The sequence below is a fragment of the Ursus americanus genome, chromosome 31 (assembly GCF_024610735.1).
Source record: "Ursus americanus isolate L20-20 chromosome 31, mUrsAme1.1.p, whole genome shotgun sequence".
Taxonomy (NCBI): domain Eukaryota; kingdom Metazoa; phylum Chordata; class Mammalia; order Carnivora; family Ursidae; genus Ursus; species Ursus americanus.
In genome coordinates this window covers 35,525,216-35,551,282 of record NC_142157.1, presented here as the reverse complement: position 1 = coordinate 35,551,282, position 26,067 = coordinate 35,525,216, and the positions used below count along the sequence as shown (strand labels likewise).

At 49.3% G+C, this 26,067-nt stretch overlaps 1 long non-coding RNA gene across 2 annotated transcripts; it reads left to right on the top strand.

Moving 5' to 3' along the window:
* The first annotated feature begins 227 nt into the window (after positions 1-227).
* On the top strand, positions 228-16,857 carry LOC123802313 (uncharacterized). Of its 2 annotated transcripts, XR_006782498.2 has the most exons (5): positions 228-318; positions 6,174-6,342; positions 8,617-8,910; positions 9,531-9,957; positions 15,425-16,857. It is a non-coding gene; the product is annotated as an uncharacterized LOC123802313 (long non-coding RNA). The 2 variants fall into 2 exon arrangements; XR_006782497.2 differs by lacking the exon at positions 15,425-16,857 and having other exon boundaries at positions 9,531-10,359.
* Positions 16,858-26,067: the final 9,210 nt, after the last annotated feature.

Genomic DNA, 26,067 nt, shown 5'->3' with positions numbered 1-26,067 from the left:
ACAGGCTCTAGTACCATTGAACCATTTTTGTCTGTCTGTGACAAATGTGGGCAAATAGACCAGGGCTGTTGACAAAGAGTGAGGTTCTCCATTGTCTCTTGATTAAACTGCCTTCCACGGGCAGTGAGAGTTGTTAGAAACCTACACAAGACGGAACTGCTGGCATGCGCGATTGTGCTAATATATAACCCAACTGGTAACTCGTGACAGGAGCTGGGCCTTGAAGGCTGTGGTCAGGAGCGGCGGGACCCACGGCCTCTGGCCCCTCCAAGAGCTGCGCCTGCGCGGCCCTGCGAGATTCAGGTGGGCAGAACCTCGGTAAGTGAGTGATGGCGCTTCCGGCCCTCCTGCCCGGCCAGCCGGGGCCTAAGCGGAGCGGGGTAATGACGGACCCAGCTCAGCTGGCTCCCAAGGGTCCCCTGGGTTCATGCCTCACGTAGGTGCTGGTCAGGGTGGGGCCCTGGGGCCCTGAGAGGAGCTGACAAGCCCCTGTCTTCAGCTGGTGAGGCGGGACCTGCACGGGTGAAGGGACGACGGGTGAAGGGACGGACGGACAGAGGGCATGTGATGACAGCAAGCGGGCGTCTGAGGCTCAGCCTGAGAGAGGAGGGCAGGGCAGACGGAGGAGGAGAAGCAGTGACAGAGCATTTTCCATGTGCCCCACTGTTTATTTCTGGGGGTCCCGCTAATTGGGTCTCCCCTTCCCCCCAGAGCTGATGAAGAGTCTGCGTGCCTGTGCTCAGAGAGTTTAAGTTGTAGTTACCAGCAGGAAATGCTGAGTGTGCAGGAAAGTGCCCCCACAGTCTGCAATCACCCTTGGCTGAGGAGGGAGGAGGAGGGGAGGAGGGAGGAGGGAGGAGGGCAGGAGGAGGGTGGAGGGGAAGAGAGAGGAAGAAGTGGGAGGAGAAGGGAGGAGGAGAGAGGAAGAGGAAGGAGGTGAAGAGGGAGGAAGAGGAGGGAGGAAGGAGGTGAAGAGGGGGAGGAGGTGGGAGGGGGAGGAGAAGGGAGGGAAAGGGGGAGGTGGTGGTAGGAAGAGGGAGGAGGAGGAGGGAGGAGGAAGGGTTAGGAGAGAAGAGGGGGAAGGAAAAGGGAGGAGGAGAGAGGAGGGAGGAAGTGAAGGAGGAGGGAGGTAGAGAGGGAGGAAGGAGGGAGGAAGTGGGAGGAGGAGAAGGGAGGGAAAGAGGGAGGAGGAGGTGGGAGGGAGAAGGAGGGAGGAGGAGGGAAGGAGTACAGAAGCCCTTCCCTCTGCCACATGTACTGCTTTGTCTGGAGCCCGGTTAGCAGTGTAGACAGTGCCCCAATCCTGCCAGCTACCATACAGAACTCTGGGCTGTCCTTGAGCAATGGCCCCTCCTTCTTGCTGCCCCTGTCAGTTGTTGGGTCGCACACGGATAACAGGGAGGCAAGAAGGAAGCACAAACACTGTAGGATCCCGGGAAGAGCCTCAGACGCCCCGGGAAGGATGTGGCTGGGGGGCATGGGGATCTGAGCCCTCCTCCCACAGAGCTGACCCTGGCTCCCAGAAAAGCCCGCCTCGGATTTGTTCGGGTCACAAGCGTGATGGAAATGAGCTTCTGCGCGGCTGCTTCCCACATCCGGATTTAATAGACTTTTTTCCACTGATAAAAGACCACTAATGAGTTCATTTTCAAGCTATTAAACTGGCTGTAATAGCTGGTTCTACTGATGATTGCTGCAGACCCGCTGGTCACACCGGGTTCTGTCCCGCGTTAACCATTGATGGCCCTGGCGCTGGGCAGGCTGCGCGTGGGGGAGGGGCGCCCGCGGCCGCCTCTGTCTCTGCGCCTCCGGCCCTGTGTCTGGCAGGCTGGCACCCAGGGCGCTCGCAAAACTGCGAAATCATTCCACTCCTCATTAGAGGGCTCAGGCCAGAGTGTCGGCCGCTGTGGCCGTGGGAACCGTGGCGCAGTATTCAGTTACCGCGCCGGACTGCCTGCCCTCGGAACACGGCGCTTCACGGGACAGATCACGGGAATATCGCTGCCCTCCTGGAAAGGGCCTGGGAAAGACACGTCCTCCGGATGGGCTCGCCTCTCCTGGCAGCGAGAGCCCGTGGGTGTGGCTGGAATCTGCCCCCGAGGTCGTGTGCACGCCAGGGCTGTTGTGTAGGAAATGAGCTTGTCCCCCGTGTCCACAGTCATTACGACGCATGCAATTAGCGAATCGCCTCTCCAGGTGTCTGGCTTAAATACACTTCTGCAGCGTCTAAAGGCAGGTAATTAATAGCAGGGTTGCTCGCAGCCTCCGTCTGCCCTTTTCATTATGAGTGTAGCAGGGCGTCTTCAGATTGGCGCCTGACGCATCTTTTATTATAATTTTGTTTTTAGCTATTTAAGCAAAGGTGCCCGGAGACCTTCAAGCTTGGGCAGCCACCAGCTGAATTGGATGGCTGAATTTTTATTATTATTATTATTATTATTACCGCCTGTTTTCCTTTTTAAGATTGTTATATTAGGAGGGGCCCCACAGGTCAGAGACGTTAAACTGCACAGTGATAAACTGTCATGTGCGGCGATTAATGGCTGTGGGCCGTGTCAGGTAGCCTGGCGGGCCTGGGTGGGGGTGGGGGCTCCAGGAGCGTTGTGTGGCCTTCATCAATGGCCCTCTGAGCCAGAGCTGGACAAAGGTCTGGGTGGGGCCGGGGGGTGCTGTGGATGCAGGATTCAAAGGAAACCCTAAAGTAAGCCCCACCCCCCCACTGCATGTAGCACAATTTTTTTCTGCCACCCAAGCTAGGACAGACACCAGTGAATGAATGAATCAATTCACCATGACATCACACCTTCGCAGACCTTTTCGTTTCCACGGGAAGGGTAACGGCTCTGCATGCATTAGGAGTTCTCCTAGAGAACTGGGCATGGGTGGTTTTGAAGAGGTGAGAGCAGGGAGTGAGACGCACTCTCCCTCTGTCCGTCCCTGGGCTGGGCGATTCTCGCCAGCCCACCTTCAAGGTCGCTCTCCTGGTTTCGTTCACGGCCTCCCGGCAGCCCCTCTGGACCCACACCCTGTCGCCACTCTCTCCAACACCATGCTCTCGCTGCACAGGGGGCTCACGTGGCACCAGCTGATGTATGGGTTCCCACGTGTCCCTCTGTCCCCAACCACGAGTGGCTCCAAGGTGTGACCAGAAACACCCTCCGTCCTCCTCCCTTCTCTACACCCAGCGCAGTGCTGGGCTTTTCAAAGACATTCAGTATACGTCTTTGCAAAGAAGGGAAGGACCATCCTTTTTAGGAATGGGCGCTGCTTTTCTGGGTGAAACAAGCTGAGAGAAGGGTCAGAAGACGTGTAAAATGGGAGGTTGCTTGAGGTCGAGAGCTACGCTTGGTTCTGGTCAGGGGAGCCTGTGAGGCTGGTCAAGGTGCAACCCCGCAGGAGGGGTGAAGCCTCCGTTCCCAGAGGCCGCCTGTCTTCTGGTGTCTGCTGGACCAGGTCACACCGGAGCATGGCAAGGTCAAGAGCTCTTTCTCTATATGTCCTCGTAACAAGGTCCTTGAACATAGTGTCTGCTCGTCCACTGGCAGACGTTTTCTCCAGTCTTATGATAAAGACTCAGAGGTAAAACCAACGAAATAGCAACCGTGATAGAGCCCTGCAGGAATCCTTCGCATGAAGCCACCGCCACCACCAGGGACACAGCCACACTCACATTCCCGTGGCTCCAAAGACTCCTCCCTCCTGCCCTTTCATTACTATTTTCTCATGGTGAGAACGTACAGCATAAGATGCACTCTCCTAGCAAATTACAAGTGCATGACACAGCATTATTTTATTTTTTAAAGATTGATTTATTTTAGAGAGAGGGAGAAAGAGAGAGCGCCTGTGTGCATGCAAGAGCGTGAGTAGGGGGAGGGGCAGAGGGAGAAGAAGAGAACCTCAAGCAGACTCCCCGCTGAGCGCAGAGCCCAACGAGGGGCTCGAGCCCACAGCCCTGAGATCACAACCTGAGCTGAAATGAAGAGTCAGATGCCGAACGGACTGCGCCCCCCGGGCGCCCCAACACCGTATAATTAGTTAACCACCGTGCTACACATTGGATTCCAGGAACTTACTCCTCACTGAGAGTTGGTGCCCTTGGACCCACACCTCGTCGTTTCCGTGCCCCCAGCCCCTGGCCACCACCATCCCCCTCTCTGCTTCAGTGAGTGGGACTGTTTCATATTCCACGTGTCCGTGGGATCGTGCAGCCTTTGTCTTCCTGTGACGTCTTTCACTCAGCGTAAGGCCCTCAAGCTTCGTCCTGGTCGGGACACGAGGCAGGATTTCCTTCTTTTTTATGGCTGAGTAATATTCCATTGTGCGTGTGCACTGTGTTTTCTTTATCCGTGACACCGTCCGTGGACACGTGCGTTGTTTCTGTCCTGGCTGTGGTAGATAACGCGGCCGTGAGCGGGGGTGTGTGTGTGCAGGTGTCGTGAGCGGGGGGGTGTGTGTGCAGGTGTCTCTTCAAGGTGCTGATTTACATTCCTTTGATATTTACTCATGAGTTGGGATTACACGGTTTCATGGGTACATACTTATCCCCAGACTCACTGAATTGTATGCATTAAATATCCACAGCTTTCGTGTGTTAAAAAGTAAGTTGTATCCTTGTTTATTTGTAAAGCTGGAAGTTCTGAAATCTATCAGAGAAACAGCAGGTACAGGAGGGGTGGGGAAGGCCAGCCTTTGTTTAAGGAAGGCTGAGGAAAGTCACACCCTCACCCCCGCTGGTTCTCAGTCCATTTCCGAGGCCCAGAGAAAACGACCTCATGTTAAAAGTAGCTGATCTTTCCTTTTCTCTCTGGACCTTGGGAGGGCTGAAGGCCCATAAATCAGCCTGCACTCCCAGCCACTGCTAAAATCTGTACTCCTTGGCTCCCCTTTCAATGTAGTCTCAGAACAAATAATTTAAGATGCTAGACAGTAGTGGGGGGGGTTGAAATTCACTCCTATTTCTTTGGAAATCACCTGTCTAGATGATATTCTCTTTCCAATAATTGATTTTCTCCCCTTGCGGCCTCACTAATTAAGACCTAATGACCTGAGCTCCCCATTCCCCTGCACAGCAATCCAACGGGGTCCTCGCAGGGTAGGAAGTTTGCTTCCTTTCACGATTCTACCATTCCTGTCCCATGTGCTCCCTGGTCCTCCTCCTCTGTCCTTGGAAACAAGACTGTCCTCCTGTGACATTCGAAGACGGGAATATGACACGTGCATTAGGCTGAAGGGAAGAAAAAAAAATAACTTTGCCTTTGGTGTAATTTCAGCCCAGATACAGGATTCATTCCAGACGACCTTAGCTCAAGGTGACTTGATATACTTTCCTGGCAAGAGATTTTTTTTGTATCTTTCTTATCCACTCTTTCTCTTCTGGGAGAAATCCTTTCACAGGTTAAAAAAATTAATTATTTTACAAATAAATAAATAAAGAAGATGTAGCCCTGGAAGCAGCAGGCCCGCCATCACCAGCACCACACACCCGGGTTCTTCCCAATGCTGGGGTCGTTTTTCTTTTTCACTCTGTGCCGAGCGATGCCTGTCTCCCAACATCACAAGAAATCAAGAAGGGTCACACTTCAAAGGGTGACAAAGCCTGTCGAGATTCCTGAAACCTAACCTGTCAAAATTGAAATGGTCTTTCCAGTGCTTACCCAATCACTCCATCCCTCCCCAGGGACTAGTGGGGGCCTTTCTCTTAGGGAATTTCCACCTGCTCATTCAGCTTTGCACGGTATTGTGTGCAGCCCACATTGCAGGCCCGGTCCCAGGAGGCGGGCTCTGAGACAGGCTCTGAGACGGGCATCTGCATGTCCGCAGGTCTCAGGAAGGCTCTGAGGTCCGAGTGCAGAGACCACAGAGGAAGCGGGAGCGGGGAGTGTAGGGCATCCCGCAAGGAGCCACGGAGTCCCAAAGTGGAGCGAGGCGCTCGGTGTCCCCGTGCTTCTGCACCAACCCCTCCTCCGTCCTCGGAAGGTAGCTCTCTGCGAAGCCGGAGCTGCTGGCTGTTGGCCCTTCTAGCAGCTGGGGGCACGCCATGGTGTCCAGCACAGTGCCCACTGGTCAAAACCCATCAAGAAGTAGAAGGCGTTCATTCAATTTTGTTGACGTTAAGACAGTGCTAAGCATTGCTCGCTAGTGATCACCCATCGTCGCTGTTGTTGCCTCCACAGCCCCGAGGTGGCCCCGTGACCGTCTTCATGTACGGAGAACTTCAGAGCTGAAGGCTGTTCATGACCGGTCCGCATCAGGAGCCCACACTGCAGCGGGTTGGTGTGAACTTCGAGATTCTACTGAGAACTGCTTGACGATCCTGCCTGAGGCGCTGCACTTAGGCCAGAGGTCAGTCAGCACAGCACGGCCCTGGTCTGCCAGTCACCTGTCTTGCTTTGATTTGAGTGCATGCATGCGAGCGTGTGTGCGTGCGTGTGTGCGCGTGTGTGTGCGTGTGCGTGCATGCGAGCTTGTGTGTGCGTGTGTGTGCGTGCGTGTGTGTGCGTGTGCGTGCATGCGTGCGTGTGTGTGTGATTTGTGTATTTATTTTATCACCCATAAGCTAACAACGCTTTTTTTTTTTTTACATTTTTAAGTGGTTGCATTTAAAAGGTTTACGTAAGTACCTACATAACATCCTGATTTTGCCTCTTGACCTGCAAAGTCTAAGCTATTTACTCTCTGGCTTTGAGGAAAAGCTCGCTGAACACTTAACCTATCAGGTTATAGTGGTTGGTAGCTGAAAGCAATTGTGTCCCAGGGTAAAGGAGAGTCTGAAGTTTTGATGGGGCCACCGGTAACGAGCTGAGAGCAGGCTAACAGTTGTCCAGGGGTAGAAGTCGGAGCTTCTCCGTCTCAGCCGTCTGGAGCCAACGACTTCCAGAAAATCTAGAATTACTGTCTGTGCACGGTTGGACGTACAGCTCGTTGGGAAGTAAATGCCAGAGGTAACAATGACTTTGCGATTACCCTCAAATCTCCAGAGGAGGGATGTGTGAAAGAAACACTCAAGGAAAGGCACTCCTAATGGATCTTCCTTGGGAATCTCAGGGGCAAAACCGGTCATAGGTGTCCTGTGTCCTCGTCCGTCGACTGAGCTAAAAACAGTCTATGCAAAGTTTTGGAGCAAAAATGTAAATTTCATGATTACTTAAGAGGATGTCTTCATAAATTTTTCCCCTTTTTCTCATGACTGTGTGGATGCCGATATCCGCAAAGACACTCTTCAGCCTCGGGATTATTTATAATTTCACAGCAAAACTTGAAAGTTGGCTGCAACCGCGCCCGGGAGTAAGCTGTTTAGAACTTCAAGGAGCGCAGCGCAGCCACCCAAAACAAAAGGGCCTTTTAAAGCAGGTGTTCGTTTTAATGAATCCTGATCTGAGTAATCCATGAACACTTGAGTGTGTCCGGGTTTACGTGCTGCCGTCTCGTTCCTCCACGAGGCGAGATCTGACTGGCACTTATCTTTCGGTGCAGCCTTCAAAGGGACAGTTGAGTAGACACGTTTCTTCTTAGCTGGTTTCCGCCACTCGGCGATGAAACACGAGGCCTCCTCGTACCAACCCCACAGCAAGATCAGCTGCAGCCATGTGCCGTGTCGTGCCTGAGCTCCGCAGGCCGGCGGCTCCCGCGCTCAGGGGCTCGGGCGGATTCAAGTAGTTTATTTCCCCAGGCTTACAAATTTGATTACTACGGACTACAAAGCTATTAAAAATATGACCTTTCTATGTTTCACACCTTGGCAAAAAGCCAGATAATAACTTTGTTTGACTCGGTTAGTATGATGGAGTAGCTTATTCAGATGGAAATAAAATGACTTTTCTTTACTGGAAATTATACCTTCAAGTCTAAATGTCCATCATCGACTCGGCACACAGACAGACACGTTAATTCAGGCCTGAAAGCAGCCAAAGCTGCTCACGGAGTACAACCTTTCCATCTTCTCGAGGGGAAAATGTATATATTTGTACAGATGTCGCCAACTTAAAATTGTAAAAGGTGAAACTATTGTTTTAGGACAAGCAAAGTATAAAAAGGTGACTCTACTATTATATTATCAGAATATCAAAATACAGCTTTATTGCAGCCTTAAGAACAAGATAATATTTTTTCCTTAGACCATCATCTTCTCCTCAGGACTTTAAAACCAAGCCAAGTAAATACATTTGGATACATCAGTCCAGGTTTTAGTTTGAATATAATAAAATTTAAAAGAGCAGATTTTGTTTTTCTAAATACTGGATCAATTTTTGAAAGTTAGTAAAACCTGGAAGTGTTGCCATTAGGTCTTTCAATGAGTGAAAAACATGTTGGGATTTTGTTGTCTAGTGTCAATAAGGTGAGAAAATAGGTTCCCTCAATGTGCATCTGCAGGGAGAAATGGTGTCTATTTCAGGATTTTGTGGAAGAATTGTATACAAATACCCTTTTTCTTTAAGGTGCAGGCACACACCAGCTCTCTCGGGTTTCCTTCACCGAGAGAGCCCGTAGGAGAACCGTGGCACCGGCCCCTTGACGCCTCCATCTACCGAGATGGGGGTGTGGCAGGTTGGTAGGGAACAACAAAAAAGTACTTTTTTCCAAGGCCTAATAGTTCATTTTTATTTTTTGCTATTGGAGAATGGTGCAAACTTGAAGTGGTGGAAGGAGGGAGCAGCTCTGGAAGGGGAGAGTTCTGGAAGGAACTGGAAGGCACGCTCTGCCCTCCAGGTCCCCTCGTGGCCACGTGCGTGGATGTGCGGTTCCCTTCTGCGGTGCTCCGCGTGTTAGCTGCATGTGCGGGCTCGGAATGCCTGCCCTTTGCTGGGCTCTGCGTCACCTCCGACCGTGGAGACATCGCTCAGACCCGGGACTCCCTGGTCATTGCTCAGCTGCAGTTCCCTTGGAGGCATGAACGGACACGCGGGGCCAGAGGTTTGTGCTGTCTCGCTCAGAACGGGGTAGCGTGGAAGGTGCACGTGGCCCTTCTCACTGTCATACCTCACTTAGAGGGTTTTTTCCTGGCCCCACACCCCTGGGGGTGGCGGATCCGAAGTGTTAGTGACCAAAGGAGTCTACCTCTCCCAGAGAGCATTGCCAAGTATTCTTTAAATAGAAGGCGAAAGTATTTTCAACTCCTCAGTCCCTAGACATGTGTCAGAGAAGAGGTCATTGTCCTGAGCGCCAGAACACATCCGTGTGGAAATTGGGGTGCTCCCATCAGTCGGGCGCTGATGTTGGGAACACACAGAATTCACCGGCACTCCCATGTCCATTGTGCCTATCATTGGGAACCTGTGGTCCCCAGGAAGGACAGACCACCAAGGACGGGATCCCGTGGGAGTGACGATTCAGGCCACCCCACCAGTTATAGTCAGAGTCTCACCAGCTGAGGGGCTGGCAAAGTGTAGGGGAAATTTTACAAATACGGTGGCAGGAGAAAACGAGATATATGTGTTTAGACTTTGTAATCTGCTTCAGAACTGGAGACCATGGCAGCTATATTTTAAGCTGATTAATTATACCTTTCTCCCGTTTTTCTTACCGCCATATAGGAATGACATTGATGGTGGCTTACATTTCAATAGAGGACCGCGGTGGGAGTTAAAATCATCATTCAAAAATACCTCTGCTGATGATACTCTGTGTTTCTCTCGTGCTGAAAGCCTGAATGTTTCATCCAGGACACAACAACAACAAACTAATGAGGGTGGAAACAAATGAACAGCCCTGGGGCTCTCCACCTGCCCATCCAGATGCTGTTGCCCTCTGCTCTGAATCCTGGCAAGCTGACCTCTAAGGGTCGCCTCACCTCTGGGTTCTGTTGGCTTCAGGCAATCAGCATGAGCAGGCTTATTTCAGGGACAGTGCTGGGGACTTCCTCACTGGCCTCTGCTCAGCACATACTATGTTCCTCCTTCTGGGATCTTGGCTTCCTCCTGGATGGCTCGTCTCCCTTGGCAATAGAGCCCCTGAGTTCAGGTAATACTACCTCCCTTCCCCTAAAGCAGCGGCTCCCATCTACTACACATTCTGGGCACTTCGCCATCCCTGTTGGGCCCCTGAACATTTACATTTCCTTATTTATCTATGAGAAGATACCCTACGGCCTGCCCAAACTGGTGTGCCTAACTTCTAGTCTTTGTTCTAACATGCGCCTAGAGGCCAATCATAGAATTGCTCTGTAAATTTGAAGAAAAATGGACTTATGTATGAGCTGTTTTTAAATTTAAGATCTTATGATTCTAACTTCATTTTAAAAATATCCATCACCTGTAGTATGACCCCTTTATTGACATTCAACAACTAGAAATTATGGTTGTTTGGTGGATATGATAACATTTATTGTTTATCGAGTATTTAAATAGTCCTGTAGTGGCAACAGACTTAAGAGAATGAGACAATTCATTGATCCTGAAAACTCATATCCTTATAGGAAATGCTGATATAGTCAATCACAGAAAAAATATGTTGTATTTTTCAAAGCAATTTTTACCTCTAACAAGTCAATTTTTCTAGGTATCAATGCCCCTAAGTTTTAAAATCGGGTCACAAGGAACGTCACCTACCCAGGCTGAGGTACATAGTGATTAACAGTTGTTCAGTGAACTAAATAAACAGGATAAGGGCTTTGTTTTAGTAGAGAGTACATTGCATCAGGTCTAATAACAACAACAACAAATTAAAACCACTAAAAATAAATAGTAGGCAGGACTCCTGGCAATGTCCAATTTAGGGGATAATCAAACCCTCTCCTCAAAAAGCAACTATAAAACTGCTTGCCCTGGGCACCTGGGTGGCTCAGTCAGTTAAGCGACTGCCTTCAGCTCAGATCATGATCCCAGCGTCCTGGGATTGAGTCCTGCACTAGGCTCCTTGTTCAGCTCCCTCTCCTCCCTACTTGCTATCTCTGTCTCTCAAATAAATAAATACAATCTTAAAAAAAAATTGCTTGCCCCCAACACCCTGCTGCTGGGGGTGGGGTTCTGCCAGGGTAGGACAAGCTGTGAAGACCTAGAGCTTCCTGATTGTACTCAGTGGCTCAATCGATTTGAAACAACGGATAATGTGAAATAGCAACAGGATTAAAGTAGTACACTAAATCATTCAAAGAGAGATCTAAGAAGTAAAAAAGGCAGGAGACACATGGAAAACAGTAAAATGGCACAGGTAAATCCAGCCATACCAATACTTGCATTAAATATAAGTAGTCTAATCACCCAAATAAAAGGGCAGGGATAATCAGTGCAGATAAATAAATATTTAAATATAAGCTGCTATAAGATATACACCATAGATTCAAATAAGTTAAAAGAAAAAAGAATGAAAAAGTACATAGCATGCAAACAGTAGCCCTAAGAAAGCTACATTTGCTGTATTACTAATTGATAGAACAGTTCAGTGGAAAATTAGCAAGTATGTAGAATTCGTAAACAACAGGATAAACCAATTCAACCTAGTTGACAAATATAGACATTCTATGTAATAACTGTGAGTTCATATTCTTTTTAAGTACAAATGGAACATCTGCTAGGATAGACAGTATGCTAGGCTATAAAAAAATTTCAATAAATTTAATAGGATTGAAACCATACAAAGTATATTCTCTGGCACAGTAGAAAAGAAATCAGTGAGAGAAAGGAATCCGGAAAATCCCCAAATAATTAGAAGTCAAACAATGCATATGTAGATGACCCACAGATGAAAGAAGAAATCACAAGGGAAATTAGAAAATGCTTTTAAGGGAATGAAACAGAAGTATCACGCATTAACATTTATGGAATGCAGCTAAGACAGTACTTAGAGGTCAACTGATAGTTTTAAACACTTCTATCAGAAAAGAAGAAAGTTCTCGAATCAGTAAGCCAAACTGCCACCTAAAGAAAATAGAAAAAAGCAGAGCAAAATAAAGTACCACAGAATAAAGATTAGGACAGAAATCAGTGAAATAGAAAGTGAACAAATATCAAACAAAATTGACAAGTAAGTCCTTAGATAGACTGATCAAGGAAAAAACGACAAAATCCTCAAATTACTGATTTCAGGAATGAAAGAAGGGACATTAACACCAATGTATAGAAATTAAAGGGATCATAAGGGAACATTATGAGCATCTTTATCCCTCAAAATGAGACAACATAGATGAAATGGGGTAATTCCTGGAAATGCACACATTTCCAAAGTGACTAAACAAGGAATAGAAAACCTGAATAGACCTATAACAAATAACAAAATTAAGCTAATAATTAAAAAGATCTTTCCACAAAGGAAAGCCTAGGTTCAGATGGTATCACTAGTGAATCTGTTAAATATTTAAAGAAGAAATAATAGCCATTTTCTACAAAGGCTTTCAGAAAATCAAGGAGGAAAAAGCAACTATTACCCCATCCAATAGTCCAGTGTTTACTGATGCTTAGTACAGAGATATGAAAAGAAAGAAAACTATAGACCAACATCCCCTATGAGTATGGATGCAAAAACTGTAAACAAAATATTATCAAATTGAGTCCTGCACCATATAAAAAGGGTATGTATATCAAGACCAGGTGAGATTTATGCTTGCAATGCAAAGTTGGCTTAAGATATGAACATCAATTAATATAATGCATCATACTAATCGAATAAAGGTCAACAATTTGTCATCACAATAAATGTAGAAAAAAAGCATTTGGCAAAATCTAATACCCATTCATGAGAAAATCTCTCAGCAACTATGAGTAGAATAGAACTTTGTCAATTTGAAAAAGAGCATATATGAAACCCACAACTAATGCCATAGTTTATCATAAATGATTGAATGCTTTCTCGTAAGGGCAAGAACAAAGAAAGAATGTCCACTTTCACATTATATTCAACATTAAATCCAACATTATATTGCTGGGTCTAGTTAATGTGATAAGTACAAAGAAACAAACAAAAAACAACCAAAGCAACTCTCTAATAAATAAATCAAGGCATCCAGCATGGAAATAAATAAATCAAACTGTTTTATTTACAGATGGCAGTATTGTCTATGTAGAAATGTAACTGAATTGATGGGAAAAAATACTAGAATAAGCGATTTTAGCAAGATTATAGGATACAGGATTAGTATAGACACATCAATTGTGTTTTTATATGCTAGTAACAATCTCTGTTTATAAGAGCAACAAAAAGTAAATAATTAGGAATAAATTTAACAAAAGGGCAAGACTTGTATGCCGGAAGCTACAAAACATTGCTGAGAGAAATTAAAGGATATCTAAGTAAATAAAGAGACATTTCATGCTTATGGATTAAAAGACTCAATAATGTCAAGATAGCAATTTTTCCCAAACTGGTCCATGGATTCAGTGCAATCCCTCTCAAATCCCAGAACACTTTTTTTTTTTGTAGAAAATTACAAGTTGATCCTAAAATGTATATGGAAATGAAAAGGTCCTAATAACCAAAACAGTTTTGCAAAATAAGGACAAATTTGGAAAACTTACCCTGACTGATTTCAAACTTACTATAAAGACACAGTAATTTAGATTAATTGAAAGGTATTGAGTGTTCAGAAATACTTACATGAGTTTTACAAACATGCCAAGACAATTCAATAGGGAAAGGACAGTCTTTTCAACAATCATACGATTCCATGCAAGATGTACTGAGACCCTTACCTCACACCATATACAAATATCAACTCAAGATGGATCATAGACCTAAAGATAGTAGCTAAAAAATTAAAATTTCTAGAAGGAAACACAGTAAAAGCTTCATTAGTTTGAACTTGGCAAATAATTCTCAGATACAACACAAAAGCACTATCCTTAAAAGGAAAAACTTAAAATTAGACATCATCAAAATGTGAAACTTTCAAGTTTCAAAAAACACCATTAAGGAAATGAAAAGATAAGCTTCAAACTGAGAGAACATATTTTGATTTTTGATATTATATTTGATAAAGGATTTTATCCAGAATATATAAAGAATCTTACTTAATAATGGGAAGACAAAATGCAATAAAAAATGAGTAAAATTTTGAGTAGTGATCCCACCAAAGATGACACACAGACAGCAAAAAAGAACATGCAAAGATGCTTAATGTCATTGGTCATTAGGGAAATGCAAATAAAACCATAAGATAGAACTACTCTCCCAGTAGACTTACTCTGATTGAGAAGACAGAAGACACCAAGTATTGGATAGAATACGGAGATACTGGAAACCTCACACATTTCTGTTGGGAATCTAAAAAATGTACAACTACTTTGGAAAACGATTTGGTAGTTTCTGAAACAGTGAAGTATCTTCTTGCCACAGAGCACAGTAATTCCCCACCTTGGAATCTGTCAAGGGGGATGGACACACATGGCTGTATGGAGACATGAAAGGGCATGCCTGCAGAGGCACTGTTCATTATAGACAAGAGCTGGGGTCAACGAGAATGTCCATCAACACTGAGGGATAAAAGGGGGTGTATCTGTACCACGAAACACTATGCAGCTAGTAAAAGGGGTGACCTTCCGATAGTGCTACAGCATGCTGAGTGAAAGCAGTTCGAAGTAAAGCACTGCCTAGTGCCTGGTTCTATTTACACGAGTGTCCAGAAGACGCAAATAGAGACAGAGAGCAACTTAGTGGTTGCTTAGGGCTGTGGGCGGGAATGGGGACTGACAGTGAGTGGTCATGAAAGAACTTTCTGGCTTGGTGGCAGCTGAGCGGTGATGGTTGTTCAACTCTACACATTTCCTAAAACAATTGTACACTCAACATGGGTGAATTTCAGTGGTATGGGAGTTACGTCTCAGTTACCCTTCAACACAGAAAGTACTATCTACTACGGTTTGTATTCTGCCACTCGCATGCCATTTACTCTATTTTACTCGGGCAAGAATATCAGCAGTGTTATTTTGGGAATGTTTTTGTTACAAAACCGGATTGCTCATAGCCCACTTGAGCCTCCGTTTTTGTTAGTAACCATGGGATTCTATTCTTGGCATCAAATCCCACCCCCTCCTCATATTTCTCTGCTCACAGCGCTCGAGCAGAGGGCATGGTTTCTGCCTGGAGCTTGCAGCCCGCACCGCTTCACGCTCATGGCCTTCTCTGTCATTAAAGAACAAGCAACGTGGGCTGATATTTCTGCTTTGTGGATGGGTCTCATGTCTCCTTGAATAGATTGGAAGCTCAAGGGTAGAACCAGGGACTAAGCTGCTTTTATCCTTAAGGGTATGCAGCATGAGGCGAAGACGCGTCCTAACTCCAGCTGGTATTTACAGAGTAGATGAACGATGGCATCTACTCCTCAAACAACGCTTTGTCCTCCTCATCCTTCGCGGGATGCAGATGAGGAGAAACAGCAAGGAGAATGCTTTGCCCGCGGTAACTCAGCTAGTCCAAGACGGGTTCAGGATAAGAGCCCAGACAGCCTCCAATTTGAACCACTAAAGGCCCTTTTGGATTCTCCCCATCCTTTCTGCAGGGCGGCTTTTCAACAGGTGATTTGAATCAGGCCAATCATACACATTATGGTGGCGCTGGCCCCACTGTCTGCAGAGGCAGGCGGGGCCGTCCGGGAGCTGGTAGTTTTCCAGACGGTGCTGGCAGTTCTCCGCGAGGCAAAGCACACACACCGGGGAAGTCTGTAATCACAGACCAAGCGAATCTTTGCGAGGTTATGACAATTCTCTACCTTGGAAAATAACATTGATTGATATGTTTTTAAGAGACTGACATATGTAACTCTTATTAAAAAATTATTAAATAACTCCTTGAAATAAAAAGGCAGTCATGTAATTAATAGTTATGCATTGCCTGACAGCATAATTATTCATTACCAATATGCAGGAACAAAATGAGTTCTAATTTCATCTTCAGAGTCTGTAAAGGTAAGAAAGTACTTTAAAAGGAAGTAAACTATGAAGAGAAACCAGCTTGTGTAAGTGCTTGAGCTTTTTCTTGACTTGGGATAAAAAACGTAAAGGTTAAATGACAGGTGATGTCATGCTCTATGTGTTTAAGGAGAGGCAAGTGACTAATTACAAAAATGTGTACCTCAATAAAAATGCCATGAAAAGTACACATGGAGAGAGGTTTCCAGCACTTTATTCCCACTGTTGATAATTTTTTTGAGCCCTCTGGAAAAATGTGAATTTATCTGTTCAGAATTAGCAAAATGCCTCCGTACAGTATTCAGAAGTAATGATGAGTCCCGAGATCTGAATCCCAAAGAGCGTTTTCCCAGCTTGTTTTCTGTGATATAAAAATGAGTCTGTGTAAGACAGCGGGGTTTACGGGCTTAACTCAGGTGCTGGGTCGAGCGGTTGCACTGAGGCCTAAGTCAACCCTTTTACCCTCATTTGGGGGAAAATACCCTTCTCCACGATACCGGCAGTTAGTGTAACACCCAGACCAAATGACCCATCACAAGTGGCTGGGCCAGCAGGGACCAGCTTGCAGGGACTTAGGTCTGGACCTTGGGCCACGGGTCGAGTTGATGCAGCCGTGGGCATGTCTTGCTGAGGAAATAGGACTCTGGAGGGCTGGCTTTGTGTGCTAAGATTATATTGTGGGGTCACAGATTGGCAAGTGGCGGGGGCCCCACTTGCTTCTTTAAGAATCAGGGAACTATGAAGAGTTTTGAAGCATAATCAAATTGGCATTTAGCAAGAGTAAGCCGGTGGCAAGACACGGGATTGAGAAATGCGGATTTCCAGCATGGCTCCCCACCTGGTCTGCTGTCTTCAGCTTGTCTTGACCTTCAGATGTGACCTCCTCTCCTGCCTGCCTGCCTCTCCTCCTCCTCCTGTGACTTCTTCTCTCCGTACTGCGTGGGGCGGCTGCACAGATAGGAGTCACGCCGTCATGGCAGCAGACCAACTTCGACTCAGAGCTGCCCCTCACTCCTGGTATTTTGTGGCCAAGCCTGGACTCCACAGGGGAGAATGACCTGCATGGTCTTCCGGGGCCATCGGGAGGTGGGTGGGGTGGCCAGGCTTCCTGGGTGTCCTTCCTCGCTGTGACCAATGAAACGTGTTCACAAGGGAGCCTCCGTGTTCTGAAGCTGCCCGAGCTCACACTCCAGCTAACGAGATTCGAGTGTCTGCTCTCATGCCTCATGCCAACTCTCATGTGCCTGCTCTCCTAATGACTCGCTCTCCCTGCCACCACCTGCCTCCCCTCCTTGCCCCACGAGCTCTGGCCCACCGGTGCCCGGGTCCCCACACGCCCTCCCTCCAGCGGCTCCCACGCCTCCACTCGGCACACGTGCGAGGGACACTCGGCGCCCTGCTGTCCACTCCTCAAGTGGACTGTTGGCTCCGCAAGGACTCGGGCTGAGCTTATCCATTTTAATAACTCGCCGTGCGCAAGCAGGGGTGGCGAGGTTTGGATTGATTTATTGATTCCGCGGTTGCTTTTCTAGCTAAAGTGACTGAGGATTTGAATCCTGGAAGATTGTGACCCAGAACTTGAGACACCGGAGGACTCTGGTGATCACGAGGAGCCTGACCGCATTTCGGGAGGAGGGCTGATCCCTGCACTCAAGGTTGCCGTGTCTCCAGGGCAGGAAGTCCTACCCGCTCTCTCTCTGGATGGCGGTCGGTCTGGCTTCTGTTCCGTCTCACCACCGCCTCTGCTGGAGGGTAAAGGGCACAGCCCAGTGTTTGGCAAAACAACTTTGACTTTAAGTGTAAATCTCGGTCTTTGTGCAGACCCTCCATCGAAGTATAAAAACACAAGCCTTTTCGTAGAAAATGTCGTATAGAGGTTGAGCCGCACACGCAATGGTGCAGCTACGCAATCCAGAATTCCTGGATCCCGGGTGGAATTGCTCGGTTCCGTCCTCGTGGGAGACGGGACGTCACGACACTGGCTGTCACACAAGACGAACGCACGGGGTGGGGGAGGGTCTTCCCCGCTAACTTGCTCTGCGGCCGCTTCCCCGCTCGTGCCCGGCCCGACGAGCAGCTTCTGTCCTTCCCGCCAACCACCTGTCCTCCAGTGCACTGATTCACTCAAGGAAAACTGCGTGGAAGGCAACTTCGTAGAAACCCGTTGTCTTTTTTATCACGTTTCTTCTCAACAGGGCTTCTACTACGGTGTGGGGAACGCCGAGACGCGGGTTGTGGCCCACACGCCCCGCGTGGGCAGGCTTCCCTGACCTTTCTCTCCTCCCCTCTGGGGCTCCTCTCTCCCTCTGCTCACTTCTGTTTGGGCCTCACCACACCGTGTGGGCCCTGGTACGTACACTACGTGCTGTGTCTGTAGCAGATAATATTCCACCATAGACAACGTAACCGCAAACCTGCCCCCTTCCGCTGCACCGTGCTCAACCAGAACGTGGGGACCCTGCACCAGCAGGCTTTGTCAGCAGCCCTCCAGCTCCCACTCCGTGCTCCCTCGAGGCCGGTCCCTGCAGCAGGTATAGGATTCGAGGCTGGGGTTTACTGAGTCATCTTTATGAGCAAGAGGCCCGCGTCTGGAACCGAACAGTGTGGACCACACGCTTAGGACGCTAATTTATGGCCGTACTGGTTTTCATACATCGCAATAGTCTTTTGGAAGAAAAACAAAGTGAGCTGTGCAGGCCGGGGGTCGTTGAGGCGCTGGCTGTGTCTGCGTCCAGACGCTGCCTGGCTCTAGGCTGGGATCTTATCCGTTGTGTGGTGGGTATGCTCACGTCGTCTGGTAAAGCTTGGCAGACACTGTAGAATGAGCAGGACCGACCCTCAGACTTGCTAGGAACTCATGGGGTGCAAAGCTTGAAGGCCGTGTAGGGTGCCACGGAGCACAGAGCAGGTGGACCAGGTGGGAACTGGCCAAGAAAAGGAGAAATCCCGCTCTGTGGCTGCCCACCCCGCACTCCTGCACGGACCCTTCCTGGATCCGCATGGACCTTCTTCCTGTGGACTCTGGGCCCTGGAAGGCCAGCCGACGAGCACCCGCCTGTGGCCGGGTGGGACCCTGCTGTGGTTGTGTTGTGGGAAGGTAAGAGGCGCGGTGGATTCTCCAGGACGTGGCTATCCTGGGAGAGCACTGGCGAACCTATTGGGAAGCCACGTTTCCAGCCTCCCTTCTGCTCTTCTTGACGCGCTTAGGGGGAAAGATGCACTTAACACATACGTCGTAAAGGACCAGCGGGGCCTCATCAGTGCGTTATGATAACCGGGCGTAAATCCTCCGCACGATGGGTAGTTCCATGATTAATTGTGTTCTGCCGACATCAGGCTGCGCTATTATCAGCAGCTTGCTGTTCACCACTTGCGAGGCTGTTAATTATTGTTGTGTGGCTCTAAGGAATGTTTTCAAAACATCTTGGAATTCTGCTGCAGCGAGGGCACGGGGAGGGATTTAATAAACCTCTGCTCTACATAAGAAAGACAAACAGATATCTTAAAACAGGAAAATAATTTAATTACAGCTTTCCCCCCCCAAGCTATTGCTGACAAAAATGGATTTCTAACATTCCCCCGAATGGCAGCGGTGACTTGCAGCCCCCCTGGGTTCCAGCCTGGTTCCGCGCGTGAGCGGGACGGGACCGCGGGGCGGGGGAGGTAAGCCAGACCAAGGGCAAGGAGTTGGAACCCCGAGGGGCTCCACCAGGGATCCTGACGTTGTTCACCGGCCCCTCCGCAGACCGCAGGGGGCCCAGAAAGGCCTCACCGGTGAGTCTACTTCTCTTCCGCAAATAAAGTGCCTGCTCCTGGCTCTCCCTCCTTCCGGACGCCGGTGCACCCTGCGGGCCGCGGCTGCCCCGGGGCCCTTGTGCTGGTCTCCAGGGGCGTCCCTGGTGTTCCTGGGGGCTGGGGCTTCCGTTTCACATCAGCCCTTTCTTCTCTGTTTTGTGGCAGGACCGGGCAAGCAGCCAGAATTTTGCTTCGTTTCATGAGGGCCTTGGAGACTGGGGTTAGGACAGAATACAGCAGAAAAGTGCAGAATTTTTATGTTCTGGAGGCTCTGCCTCGAGCCAGATGGAGGCCGCCATCCTTGAAATGGGGAAGTTCCTTCATGAGGAAACACATCAGAACCCTAAGTGGTGTGCGGTCCCAGTGCAGTGTGCTCCTTTGTATTCAGCAAGTTTTGTTTTTAGATCTTCGTTGTCTTTCTGAATTCACATAAAGACCCCGACTCGAAAGCCTCCCCCAGGTCCATGCCGCACCGGGCCTGGAGCACAGTGCCACGTCCCACGCCAGAGTTCTTCCCGTGGCCTTTTATGCTGAAAAGCTTTCCTAAAACAGTTGTGGGTTTATTCCTTATAATGGGGTTTGTTTTGAACCATTGTGATGTTCTGGTGTCCACACTGGGTTCTAAAGAATTTTTTTTTAAAGATTTTATTCGTTTATTTTAGAGAGAGAGAGAGTGTGTAGGGGAAGGGGCAAAGAGAGTCTTAGGCAGACTCCGTGCTGAGCCCAGAGCCCAACACAGGGCTTGATCCCATGACCCTGAGATCACGACCTGAGCCAAAACCAAGAGTCGGAGGCTTGCCGGGCTGTGCCACCCAGCCGCCCCCACAGTGGGTTCTAACGCATCCTCTCTACCTTTCCTCCTTTTCCCCTCCAGCCCACCCATCGGGTCCTGGGGCTTCCCACGAGTAGCCACACAGCCACGTATTTCCCTCCGTGTTCTCTCCCCGCCCCTCCATGTGTGTTCTGTCCCTCCTGAGGCCCAGCCCCACACTTCTCCCTTTGTACGGCTCCCCTCAGCTGTTCCGTCCCAGATGGTCGCCTCTCTTCTCCAAACCCCTCTGGGCTTGTGATCTGGGACACACAGGATGACACAACACAAGTTCTTTCCAATGATTCCAGGAGGGGAGGGGCTGGGAAACACTCACAGGCTGTGTCCCCCACTTGCTAGACCCAGCAAGGCAAACAGAGGGGCTGCTTTCCAGCGGCTGCTCTGTGATCCCACGGGGGTTAGCCCCCAGCCTCACTCATGATACTCAGTGGATATCTACCGCAGGAAGACGGTAAAATAAATTCCACAGAGAGAGTGGGTGTAAGGGCGACACTGGGATGAGGACAGAGGGGCTGACCTCATCTGTCCAACCTCTGTCCCCTGGTGCATCTTGGGTCAGACCTGTGCTGCCCCTGCATGCTGCTGGCCAAGTCCCACCACTCATGCACGAGAGAGCACCAGTCACTAGGTTGTTGTCCTTCACGTGTTCCAGCCCAGGAACAGGAGATACTTATTTCCTCATGCATTTCACAAGCACTCATGGAGGGCCTGCTATGGGCACAGAGCGCTCTAGGTCCACGATTCAGGTGGACGGGACTCCCATTCTGGTGAGGGTGGGGGCACACGGTGAGGAATGCTGGAGAAGGAGACAGCACACAGAGGGGCTGGGGAGCGGGCACATGGCTTGGCTGGTGGCGTCACTCGCCTTCGTGTCCGGCGTGTCCTGGGAAGAGCAGTAGGACAGTGTCCCACACTCTGCAGTGCTTACGGTAACCTCTCAGTCCTGGGAAGTGGGTCATTTGCACTTTAGAACGGAAGAAGCGACCTTGGCCTTTACCCTGGCTCAGCTACTTGGGTCTTGTTTGTGGACAGTAACTGAGCTGGGGGGTGGAGGAAGCTCTTTGTTGTGTGAGCTTCATGCCGGGCTGTGGAGTGTCCCCCTCTCTCCCTTCTTCCATTCCGCAGTGCTCACGGAGCACCTGCCATCACCAGGGGCTGAGGGCCCGCGCCAGGGGGAGTAAGGCACTTCACATTAGGCTGGCCCGTTTACCACGGGGAGGTCACAGCCCTACGGACCTTGCAGGCCTGACTCAGAGCCAGCCGGTCTTACTCCCACGTCACACAATCCTCCCAACACACCGTGTCAGAGCGCAGCAAAGTGCGCTCGCCACATAACCGTGACGAACCACGGCACAACGCCGGGCAGCAAGGACGGGCGGGTGGACAGATACAGAGACAGACGGAGACAGACCAGTCTGGTGATGTTTTGTCTTTTTCATGGTCACTTTAAATAAAGTGTAACACAACAGGAGGATAGCCAGCAGTAAATATTCTCCATCCCCCTCTGGCCGCCGCATCCAGGAGGATATGACTTCACCTGCGGGCCTTTAGAAAGCAGACTACGTCACGTACACGGTGGTTTGTGCGAGCAGCTGTGGCAATTTAATCACATTATTATAGGTATTTTGGAAGTCATTTCGTGTCACAGAACTTCTTTTTTTTTTTTTTTTTTAAGATTTTATTTATTTATTTGACAGAGAGACAGCCAGAAAGAGAACACCAGCAGGGGGAGTGAGAGAGGGAGAAGCAGGGTTGAGCAGGGAGCCGGATGTGGGGCTCGATCCCAGGACCCTGGGATCATGTCCTGAGCCAAAGGCAGATGCTTAACGACCAGGTGCCCCCCAGGTGTCCCACAGAACTTCTAAATAACGATTATTCTCTGCTCTGAAGCCCCCCAGGTGCCCCACAGAACTTCTAAATAACGATTATTCTCTGCTCTGAAGCCGGTACCAAAAGGTGTTGCTGCACACGTCTGGGGGGCGGTGCACGAGGCGTCCCAGAGAAATGTGTCTGTGCATTTCTGCAGGGGCAGGACTGAAAGACACTTTAATGAAATGCTGTTGGTTTTCAAAGTTATGAATCTTAGAAACTTAATTGCTTTTAGCAAATATCTAAGCTTCTCTTAGGGCCATAAAGAAATCTCAACTGGAGGAGAAATCCATCATTACATTAAACACAAAGAAACACAGCCCAGAGCTTTCCAGTTGCTTACACACTTGAAATTCGTGCACACTCAGGCACATACGTGCTCACACACAGAGACTCTGACCTTGCACTTGCCCGCATGACGGGTCCTACGCAGAGGCCGCGGGGCTGAGTCGTAGCCGCCCCCTCGGAGGCAAGTCTGCAGGGCACGGCTGGGACGTAACCGACCACGGACCCGAGAGTCCGGGCCTGACAGCGAATCCTCTGTGACCCCTCCGGGGCGCCTGTGGAGAGACCCCTCCTGCTCGCCTGCAGAGCTGCCTGCGTGGGTTTTTAAGGACCAGACATCTGGCAGAGCAGCCGTTGCAAGAACCAGCGGCACCGTGAGGCCCATCCCAGGGTAGCTGACGGGGCCATTTACACCACAGCCTGGAGGGATTTCCAAAACACGTCCACGGGGAGTTCAGTCCCTGGCCCCTCTCGACTGGCCCAGAGAATAGACCAGCCTTTGAGCCGTGCTGGCTGCTCAGGTAGCTTGGCTGTCCCGGGAGGCGTGCTGGCGGCCCTGAGCCTGCGGTCCAGCACACCCAACGCCAGCCAGCACGCCTCTGTGCGCCCGCGGCTCCTCCAGTAAAATCGTGACCTGAAGCCAGAGGGAGCATCCGATCCTTTGCCGGGGTCCCAGCGTCCGTGTACAGCCTTGAGGGGGTTTTCTGGGTGTAGTTCTGATGGGGCTTCTTGCCATACCATGGAGTAAACAAGACCTCACCCCTCCCCGTGATCTGTATGTTTCCTCTACCCCGAGTGGCCGTGTGGCGGCCGTGTGGCTCTGTGCTTCCTGGGGCCACGGTGGGGCATGCCACGCCAGGCATTGACTCGGGGTTCCTGCTCCGTCCTCCCTCCCTGTCCTGAGTCACCATCAAGCACCATCTCCTGAGTGTCTCCTCCCCCTTCCACACCTGTTGTGTAAGGACACACACGGGGCCATGCCTGCTCCACCAATTCCAAATGATGGCTTACTGCCCTAAACAGACTAGCTTAAATTTCAACCCAAATTTCAGCAGAATTCGACGTCAGCATGTTATATTTTGAAATCAGGCATAGACACAGCACAGCAGACATGTCTGGTAAAGGAAAGCGGCAACAGGGACACTCTTCTGAAACCCTCTACGTACCTGATCCAATTTAAGCAGGTAACAGAAGTGATCTCGGAGGTCTGATGGTTCTCAGCCCTGTTGTTCTAGGACAGGGACCCACCAGCGACCCTCCACAGTGAGTGCACAGCCCACTGGTCCCAAACCAGCAACATTCTTCCATGTGGCCAACCCCTCCCGTCCAGGAGGGCCTTCCCGCCTCCTGAGGTTTGCAGGTCATAATTACTCCAGTTGTAGACGGCGGCTGGAGATGGTTCTGCCGAGTATGGACACACACTCAGCAACATTTCTGCATCGAATTTATGTTTATCACAAGAATTCAGATTACTTCAAGAGCTTTAGAAGAACACAATCTCTGCACGATTTTCTAGCTGACATGCTTTAAAGACGTGTATGCACGTGTAATAAAAGGGTTTTAATTGAATTCATTTCATTACTGGAACAGCCAATACTGGTTAACTGAAAGCAATATAAATGTGCAAATATTCATTAATAATCCAGCTTCAACTAGCTCTAATAAGCTTTTCATAAAAACCAGTAGTTACTCTCCAAAACAAACACTTGTTAATTTTTCTGGTCTGTGTTCATCCTAGTCAATTCACGACCACAGCTGGATGCAGTTAAGCAAACCAATCTGTATTTATAGAAGCCAATTTTCGTTGAGACCCTGGAAGGCGGGTATAAACCTAAACATTCCTCCAGGATCCAACACATATTAACTAAAATACGTTATCTGTAGAACTGAGAGATCACGGTGTACGGTGGAAGAGTTTGTGGCATTTTTACAGTTTTGCATTTTTCTTACGCTAACACCGTCCGGTTCCAACACTCACGGTTGCTGAGGTTTAAGAACACACAAAATTGTAATAGGTTATCGGGAGACAGATCATCTCCATTCATTATTTTAACCGCTTCCCAGGGTGAAATGTTCCTACGTGGATCCATTCGCTAACAAGATTGTGGAACCCGTCTGTCTGCGAAGTGCTGGGGATGGAGTAGTGAGCTCGGCAGGTGCGGGGCCCGCGGGAACAGGCGGTACCTGGCGCTCGGCAGGTGCACCTCACGTACGGCTTATAAACCATCAGAGGGACCGCCGTCTAAGACGGGGGGAGCCCTTAGATCACATTCCCCAGGCTTACCAAAAAGCCCTGACGTCAAGTTCGCCCTCAGAAAGAACCAACCTAAAGGCCCCACTCACGTCCCCACCTCTAAAATTTCCAAAGAAAAGCCCGCACATGCTGTCTGCAGAGACCCATTCCTGCAACGGGTAGCGTGTCTCCCCCGAAAGCCTCACACTGAATTCAAAGCCCTCGTACAGCCTGCAAGTCTATTTCCTCCCGGAGCAGAAACAGCTGGCCATGTTTCTCTCACAGAATTAAAAATCATCACCAGGCTACTCCCCATTTCTCTGCATTTCTCATGGGGGGATTCTGGTCGCTTTCATCTTCCCTGAATTTCTCTCGGAACAGGCTTTGGCTTTTCTCTGAACCTCTCTCTGTTTTCATCTCTGGACGGCTCTTGGTGTTGATATCAAAGCACCATTCCACTTACCCGGAGGCCTCTTAGCGAGCAAACAAGCTCCCGGGAACGTTGTGAGGAAGCCCGACGGTAGAGGGAATAAATAGCAACCGCAGAGTCGTGTACAAGTCGCGGCTTCGAGGTTCTCACGTGGGGACTCGCGCCCTTTCCCCAGGGGCTGTGAGGTGCACATTCGGAGCCCTGTTGCTCCTTCTTAAATGTGATTTCATGTTGGGTAGTGGCTCTGCAGACTACCTAAGATGAGAAACAGCTCCTCAGAAGTGCGGGGGGCCAGTGCAGCCACCGGGGAGAGCGTTGGTGAGGCTGAAGCGAAAACGAGAGAAAGCGCTGAACACGGACTCGGTTGCTTAGAGAGCATGGGGGGGACGGCCTGTGGATGGCGGCATGCCCGCCCGCCGGGAGTCGCTGGAGGCAGCGAGTGAGTTCATGCCACCGTCGTGCCCATCAGGAAACTCTAGAAGGGGATATTTGGACTTACTCGTGGCGAATATGTATATACATAATTTCCAACCAACAATTTTTGGTTACTTTTGTTTAATTTTTGGCACTTAAAGGCATAGGCCTTCTGTCTGAACACCGTCATTATGATTTAATGCTCTTTCGGTATTGAAAGGCCAGGGTTGAAATCTCTGACGGGACCCAGCAGAGCTGCTGAGTAAGCCGTTTCATGCCGAAATTCACAGATGCTCTTACACGGGGCTCTCCTACAGATCCCAGCAATTGCCAGGGGTGGGGTACGCCCTGTTTCTAGGGCATCCTTCCGATTCTGAAT